The sequence below is a fragment of the Amblyomma mixtum genome, chromosome 7 (assembly GCF_055824585.1).
Source record: "Amblyomma mixtum isolate Tamu chromosome 7, ASM5582458v1, whole genome shotgun sequence".
Lineage (NCBI taxonomy): Eukaryota > Metazoa > Arthropoda > Arachnida > Ixodida > Ixodidae > Amblyomma > Amblyomma mixtum.
In genome coordinates, this window is record NC_143018.1 from 84,376,522 (window position 1) to 84,385,823 (window position 9,302).

A 9,302-nucleotide genomic window follows, 5' to 3' on the forward strand; every position below is an offset into this window, starting at 1 on the left:
CTAGTATAGTTTCACAGGTCCCTCATGAAATACCTGTCTGGTAGCCGTAATCTCAGTTTTGTTCTTCGAAGTTCAAAAAAATTAATTGACAGTTGATATATGTAGTTAAGCCAAATGCAAATTAGCTGTGCGAGCACTTCGGTTCCAGTGATCGGATCCATTGTTTATGGAAGCTGGGGTAGCAATATTGGGTTAATGCCCTTATATGTGTAATTCGTAATTCCCTTTTGCAAATTCATAGATCCTTGGTGCAGTGGTGCAGTGGTTAAGAGACCCAGGTTACTGTTCCCTAGCAACCTCTCGTGACCAATCTTTAGTTGAACTGCGACCGGCCACAGAGGGTAGCCTATATGTATGTGTGTATAAGTATACGCCTGGGAGGTTGCCCACAACCCGGTGAACACGTGAGCAGCCTGTCATAAGGCAAGCTTCAGCCATCGGATTTTTTTGCGAGAATGCGGGTAGTAGTGCTACTTTTGTAAAAGACATCGTTCGACATTAATGCTGCGTGCTGAAAGGTTAACAGTGCCCGTGAAGAAGCAGCCCATGGTTTTGTTATCTGAAAGAAGTCAAGAGTCATTAAAAGCAAGGAAGGCATACGGAATTGTTCTTCCTTTTAATGCGTCATCATGTCAAGTGTCTGTGCAAACGGAAATGACGACAACCGTCACGCGTTACGTGGCGTGAACCTTGTGACGTCATCACAACCGTCACACCGCGGCACACATCCTGTCCATCGGATGTGAGCGAAATGGCAGCTAATGACTGAGTCGCGAGATGTTGCTCGGGAAGAGCAACTTGGGTCTCAGAAGCGCCACCCATGGCTGTGTTTGAAACAGCACCTGCCAGGGCAGAGCCTTATCGCGTAAATGCTGCAACACTGCACCAGGAGTGGTATGAGGACTACCAGCAATCTATGAATTCAAAGCAGAGAATAATTAATTCCGCGTACATGGCAATTAAACCACTAAAAATACCGCCATAAAGAGCGTTCAAATTCCGGCACGCACTTTTTTAACCTATAGGTGCTCTATTTTCATGTTCTCAGTAATCAACTTTCTAGAAATTCTTTTTTTTTTTGTTGGTTTATGGGGTTTAGCGTCTCAAAGCGACTCGGGCTATGAGGGACGCCGTAGTGGAGGGCTCCGGAAATTTCAACCACCTGGGGTTCTTTAACGTGCACTGACATCATACTCCTTCATTCGGACGCGAGGGAAAGATATCAGTAATAAAGTATGTGTGTGTCACTTCTCCGAAATGCTCCCGCGATGCGAGCAATGGTCGCCTTTTATATTCGATTGGACTTATCTAGCAACCCTGGGGATTTTCGGCGTGTTTAGGGAGACGCGGGTCTAGAAATGATCACAAAGACCGAAAATTTTCATTTTGCGAAAATTGTATACTAGAAATCATTACACTCTAAAGTTACGGCCTAAAAAGTTCCAAGGCCTAAATTCTCCTTCTAACCGCTACATTATCTATATATTTCGCGCATACGAAGCCTGGAAATGGCGATTTCGGAGCGAAATGCGGAAGGTCTTCGCGCCAATCACTTCCCACGACCGCGTCTCCGATGGCCGTCATCTTGGTTTTGCTTGAAAGCGGGGCCCTTCCCGACTGCCTAGAATTATTCACTGCTGTGAAATATTTTTGGCACGTCCGCGTTCCGATGTTTTTTGAGGCATCTTCAAGGAACTCCGAAGTGCTGGTGAGTGCAGTTAGTTCAAATGCGATTTTCTCAGTTTCGTGTTTTTTTTTAACATGACTAGCTGTATGGAAATTTTTATTGTGTTTTTATGGTGAAATTTCAATTAATCTCATACAGTTGTATTCAGAAAGCACTAAATTACGGCGCTATGCTATCTTTGTCTGCCTGAGTCAAATATTTCAAATTTTGTGAACCGTAATGTCACTTAACTATACTTCATATTTTTGGTGCTTGAACAAAATTTAAAGGAGCTCTGAAAGCGGCTCTCAATAATATTGCGGAATGCCTGGATGTTAAAGGACGCCGCTTCACAAATATGCTACATCAAAAATGTTTAATGCGTTTTTTATAAGCTGAGTGACCTGTACTTAAAATTTGAATTTCCGCGTTTTCGCGCCTTTCTCTTTCCTCTCGTCACTTTTGCACATTGAAATGTGGGCGCTCCCTCCAGAAGGGCAGTGTAGTGCCGCAGTGAATAAAGGTTTTTTTTTTTTTTTTAACGAGCGCAGGAGAAGACCTCACGACAATGTTTGAGGCCGGCAGCATTTGTTTGTTTATTAAAATACAGTTTAAGGGAGCATGCTGTAGGGCTACATGGTGCTGCACGATGTGAACAAGGCAGCTGAAAGTGTGTTATCTTCAGTTTCTGGTCTGACTTCTTCCCAACCTATTAAAATACAGGCTTGCCCATTGCGAGGGCCATGACAGAGATGCCCTAAGTGTTTCCCGAAGCTTATTTTCTTTCTGAATGTTTTTTTCTTTACAGACCATCTCAACAAAGGTCGACCTCAGCCTTCGGAATAAAGGCAGTTACGGTGACTTTGGCGAGTCTAGACACCTGGCGGATCCCCACGGTTCTGGCGGCTTGGAGGCCCTGGATCCCCTAGGAGCTGCTGCGGTGACGAGCAATCGAGAGCTGATCACGGAGTCTTCGACGGATGCCTCATCATTAATGCCTCCAGAAACAACGCGCCAGACAACGAGGAGGATGCCGCCGAGCTCCAGTCGGTTGAAGCGCTCAAGGGTCGCGGCAGCCTATGCTAGGAGTGTCAAGACATGTAGAACAGCCAGCTGTCACCGCCAGCGTGATTATTTGAGGAGTCAGATGAACTTCTTCGCTGAACCGTGCCATGACCTTTACGACTTTGTGTGCGGCAGATACCGGGGCCACCCGGACGGGCCTTACACACAGGTGATTTATAATTACCTATCGTGAAGCGTGTCGTTTTTGATCCAGAGGAATGAGGCATGCTACCTGTTTCTTGTTGCTATTTTGCTCCTGTCTCAATGTCTGTTCTTCTTACCGATGGCGTTTTGTAAAGCTTTGGTGCACTTTTGCAACCAATATCCGTTCATCGTACTACTTAGTGTTCTTACTTTGGCCGTTATAGTTCTCAAATGAGATGTCTCGGGCTGTGAAACTTAGCAGCTCATTTCGAAAGCGACAGCCGCCTGGACGCAGGTCGCAATCCATGAAAATTGTTCGTAATAAATTCATAGTCACTCAGTAATTCACCTAAAAAGCTATCGCTACACCAGAGGTGGGCAGAGATTTTGTGGATCAGGGGCCGTATTCTACAAGTTGTCCATTTTCCTTTCTCCATTTCGCGTCCATTCGGTCCTCTGCCAGTGGTCGCTTAGATATACCCGCGGATTTCAAGCGTGCGTGGCAAGCAGGCAACCAGACCTGACAACTGGCTGCCACAGACTGCCATTTGCAGCCAATCGTAGCCAGCGTTCAGGTCTGGTCGCCTGCTGTTTACAGAGTGCTACGATGCGCCCCATCATTGGATGCGTTGGATTCAATTTTAGCCAATGGTAAGCTCAGGTCGCCTACCACCAAATAGCTGGGTCGCTTGCCGCAGATGCTTAAAATCCACGGGTTTATCTGAGTGAGGACCGAATGGACACGAAATGGACAATGTAAAATGTCCTACTTATCGAATACCTCCCCTTGCAGGTATGCGAAAGACGTCCAACACACGCTCGACATACTGAATGCGGTGTGACTGGTTAACGGCTGTCTCATATTCAGCACTGGAAAGCTGGATGCGGGACGGATAGGGGAACATCTATCACTACACATATTTTTGAACCTAAAGGCCGCTAGTGTCCATCACAGCCGGGCCCCAGAAAGTACATTACTTTTCAACGCACGCCAGCAGTTTGTTCGCGCAACTTAAATTTGGGTCCTGTTTAACAGTCCACTCAGTGCACTTCCAAGGTGATCACATTCAGGAGGATTACTGCAGGACTGCTAAGAGTTCTTAATATACAGGAAAAATCTACGCGCCTAACGGACGGAGCTTCTTGCAGTCTTCTAAACAAACATATTGTGACGTTAATTTCCGCATTCGCACAACTTAACAAAACAGCCTGCCTTAGAGTTCCTGAAATATGAGTAGAAGACGAAAGGAGAGAAGCCCTAGAGGGCTTTTCTTTCCAGGAAAACAATTTCGTCGGCATATTCCTTTGCAGGCCCCGCTTTAATTGGTTGAACTACTTGATACATACGTATGTTGCTACTGGATCTTTGGGAGGAAAATATGATGGATACGTTTCGCCCCCATTTGGTTGCTGGTTGGGTTGGTAAAATCAGTGTCATCTCTTCGACACATGCGCTAGGTGCCAAGTGAGCAGCATGGCATGGGTGTATAACCAGGTCACTCCCTGTAGGCTTTTCGCCACTCAGAATTCCTGCACTTAAAATCTTCTTGCACTGAAATGTCTTTCAATCACAAAGCACTTTTAGCCCCCATCTTCCAAAAATTCGATCGTACACGGTGAAGAAAATGCGGCGAACCTGAAACCGACCATAACGCTGTCATTATCCAAGAACTTCCAAGCTTCCCATAAAAGTTACCATACTCCAACCCAAAGCGGCACTCTCACCATCCCCGCACAAAAAGTGCTGCATTCATTCTTCCGATGCCTTAGACCAGTCTGTCATCACCGCAACCACTATCGCAATGCATTCTTACTCGTAGCCTCTCGCACTATTTGTTGTCATCATTTGTTGTTGTCTTCGTCATCCTTCATCTGTTTGCTCTGCGCTTTCAAATACTCTAAGACAGTATTGCTTCCACTATGGCCGTAAATTGAGTCGGTTTTAGTCAAGAAATACAGACTCGAGTATGTCGCCAATGACCGCTTTACGTAGCCGCACACAAAGGTGAGAAGGCGACCAAACACGCCGGCAATACCGATGAAGGATAGGTGCGCGCTAGGACGCGCAGGACAGCGAAAGCAACGAGGGAAGCTGAGCGCGCTGCCCATGACAAGAAGCAGACGCGGCTGAGTGCGGCGGCACCTAAAGCATCAAACGCAGCAAAGGAAGCCGACAGTGTGGTCGGCTGTCCACCACATTGTCCACCTAAGAGAGGCGGCTGATGGCGGAAGCTCTTCAAGCCACGAAAGCAGCGCAAAGACAATTCACGCTGCCAAGCTAGAAGAACAGATGCGGGCGCATTCAACAGTTGCAGGCCCTTGCCGCTATAGATTACACGGGTGTCCGACTCCCACCATCTACGAACCGTCCAAGAATGAGCTAGCCTTTCCGGCCATGTGTTTGAAGATTACACCTTCTCTCGATGACAAGATAGATTGCATTTTTTAAGCGGTTATCTTCTTCCAACTTATGTGTTTGACTCACAATGTGCTTACATACCCCTAAGATACATGGTTAAGGGCAGCTTCCGACATATTCGGTAGTTCAACGCGTATATGTCTTTCAAAGACAACGCTCAGCTTTGTAGTTCAAACACACCATTTACAAAACAAAAAGGTGCTTTAAAGCGCGGCTTATTGCAGAGGTCTTCATTGTTTACCCATCTTGCCACTTAGCTTGCAATCCTGCACATTTTAAAGTTGCTGTGACGGAGCTCACCTGCTCTTTCAATTATGTTACCCATACACGCAGGCCGAAAATGACCTACGAAGATCCACAATTTCTGCCCTCGCCGCTCAAGTTGTGCCGGCCAACGGCCAAACTGCTTGGCAGAAAGCCGCCGGACTCTTCCAGGCCTGCCTTCTGATGGCCAGTTCCTACAGGGATAGGGTGAGTTGAGGAAAATTTAAGGACAGAGACGTCGACGGATATATTTGGTGTCTCATGATAGGTGGTAATGAGCAGCGGTGTTTAGGCGACACGCTTCATTATAAAAAAAAAAGGTTAAATGGCAATTTGTTTTTGCGTTAAAGAACCCCTTTCCCAGAAAAGGCGGCCGACAGCTTCGGCCTCTCTGTCATTTCTGCTCTTTGCAGCAGTACGTTCCACAGCTTGGGGTTCTTTAACGTGGACTGACACCGACATCCCAAGGGAAACTTTGCATTTCGCTTTCATGGAAATATCAATAAATACCCCAAATGCACAGGCGTGGGGTTCTACTATGAAGCCGGAATTTGGATGTTGACGAAAAAACTTCAAATAAAAACTTCGGGGGCGTTTAAGCTCCATCTTTAGGAGTAAAACGCGAAAGCGTTATTAGGTCCCGTTCGCATCGGGTACTCGTGTACCACAACTGGCGCAGTGGTGCGGCGGTTAGGTGACGCGCCACTGCTCCGGCAGTTAGCTGGTTCAAACACAGCCACCGCAAGCCAGGTTGTCCTGCTTGCGCTCCCTCGGCTCCCTTACGGTCGTTTATGCCAAGGTTGCCAAGTTGCAATCCACCTTGGCAAGTGGGAACTTTTCATTTTGCGTACATTTTTCGCTCATTGCTGACGACGCCGAATCTTTTCTGTGACACGAGACCCTAAACGCTATCACATTAACACTGAGATACCGCAGTGAGCTATGAACAGGAAAATGCCGATGTAACACAGAGAACACATAACATACTGTTCTTAATGTAGCATGTGCAATCCAAGCGGAGGTAAACGTAGCAGGAGGTAACAGAGTGTCAGCAGTGCGGATGATACCGCAAAGTTTACGAGGCTAAGGCACCCGCACCTAGCGCATTGAAGGACAGGTGGTAGAATAAGTCAACAGAAGAAGAGCCGCCCTCCCGCACCACTAACGTGTAATGGTGCAGTTGGGCTGGCGATGATGGTGCACCGATGTGCGGCTGCCGCGGCCGAGATTCACTCCGTATACCTTGGGCTGAGCAACCCGAACACCATAACTACTGGAAACATATCCGAAATCCACTATCAAGGAATTCCGGTTTGCCTACCTGCAGGTTCGAAATGTCAGTCCCTACAGTGAAGTACAGTGGTGAGCAGCCTTGTCTAGAGCGCTCGGGCGGTGCACTTCCTTGCAAACAAATCCAGATTTTGTGGCAGCCTCTACGGTCCAGCTGCAACGCTTGCACGGAAGTAGCGCCAGATAGCCTCGTAAGCAAAGCAGGCAAGAAAACTTTGCCCTGTAATGAGGGGCTGCTCTCTAATTTCGGTTTTTGTTACCAAGTGCGCACTGCTCAAGCGCTATAGACAAGGCTGCTCACCACTGTACAACAGTATGGTTACTGACCACTGTGCAGTGCTGTGGGGCCCGAAGGTGTATGCATTAAATTTGTTTGGTTTTCGTTTTACGGGGTTTCACATTTCAAAGCGACTCAAGCTATGAGGGACGCCGTAGTGGAGGGCTCCGGATAATTTCGACCACCAGGGGTTTTTAACGTGCACTGACATCGCACAGTACACGGGCCTCTAGCATTTCGCCTCCCTTCAAATGCCACCGTCGCAGGCATCAAACCTGCGTCTTTCGGGTCAGCAGTCCCGCACCGTGACAACTGAGCCACCGCGGCTGCCATAAGGATTTGTGATCGCAGAAACTGAATGAAAGTGACGCAACGAAATAGGAGTTTCAGTGGGACCTGTGTGTTCAACGCAGATGTGGAAGAAAGGTTGCGATGTGAAAACATGTTCAAGGGACCATTTGCAGTTTTGTTTAACTCTATAGTCGTGGTGATTTAACAGGTCGTGTGGCCTTTTTGTTGGATGACAAGAGATTACCCATTGACAAATATTATGCCACACGTTGGGGGGCTACAGGACCATGTGACCAATCGGTCATGGGATCGATGACAATGAGTCACGTGGTACTGCAATGCGATAATGTTATTTTATGCGATGACCTTGACAATATCACAGGGAATGGTGGGGACGTAGTAATCTCGAGTGGTTAAAAAAGTATCCTTCTTCCCAAGAGTGTCAAACTCCCCAGCCTAATACGCGGAGGCCCAACCACATTCATAGTCGTCAGCAGCGAGACGGAGAGCCACACTTCTCAAGGAGAAATTCACGCGTTCCCCTTGTTTTGGATGCAATCATTCCACCTACGGTGATATGGTAGCTCTAGCACCCAGACGGCTCTTGACAAGGGCTGCCATCAGCGGAATCGATGAGTGTTTTACACCGCTGGCTGTTGATAGGACTTTCTTCAGGGCGAACTTTATTTGTATTGCTGACAGTATGTCCATACTGTAAGCTCTCCCGCGTACCTGTCAGCCGATGAGGATGTTACCTTACTATACCGTACGATACATGTGGGCTGTGCAGTGGCTACCATCGAGAAAGTGTAATTTCAGGTCACATGCTTCAGGCGATCTATATATATATATATATATATATATATATATATATATATATAGCAGAAGAAAAAACAACCACATGCCGCCGGTGGGATCCGATATATATATATATATATATATATATATATATATATATATCGGATCCCACCGGCGGCATGTGGTTGTTTTTTCTTCTGCTTTTCTAATCAATAAGCTTTAAGCGACAACATATTCAGTAATATTCTTACTTGATCAACACCACAAAAAAAATAATTTGAAAAAATCCCCTGTGCTCCTTGGTTTCTGTAGCTGTTGGCTTCTCTCTCATATATATATATATATATATATATATATATGAGAGAGAAGCCATATATGTATATATATATATATATATATATATATATATATATATTGTCCTTCACCAAGGAGTTACGGGGTAGTTCCGCTTGGGATTGCAGACAGGGCGGACACGGAAGACAGGGCTTTCAAACCACAGGCGTTTACTGCAGGCACCAGCCGACACTGCTCGACCGTCGTCTTCTACACAAACTCAAGAGCTTCTCTCTCCTTCCTTATGCATGCACCGCCTAACGTAAAACTATATATATATATATATATATATAGAAGAAGGGGTCACAACCTTGCAATTATCTTAATTTAATACCGACAGTTTCGGACGGAGGACCGTCCTTCCTCAGGGTATACACAAGAGGGTATACACAAGAGGGTATACACAAGGAGCATTCTTGTGTATACCCTGAGGAAGGACGGTCCTCCGTCCGAAACTGTCGGTATTAAATTAAGATAATTGCAAGGTTGTGACCCCTTCTTCTACAAGTCTTCCTGGCCCATTGAACGACAAGACCTCCTGCAACTACTATATATATATATATATATATATATATATATATATATATATATATATATACAGGAGTAATGTCACATAGAATTAGAATGTAACCGGAATAAAATTCACTGATTTCGCATTAGTTGCACGGAATTTCCTTAAGTGTCCCCTGTAATATTTTAGTTATCTACTATTTGAAACATACAAAGCATGAAACCTAGCAGGATAACAAAGCCAT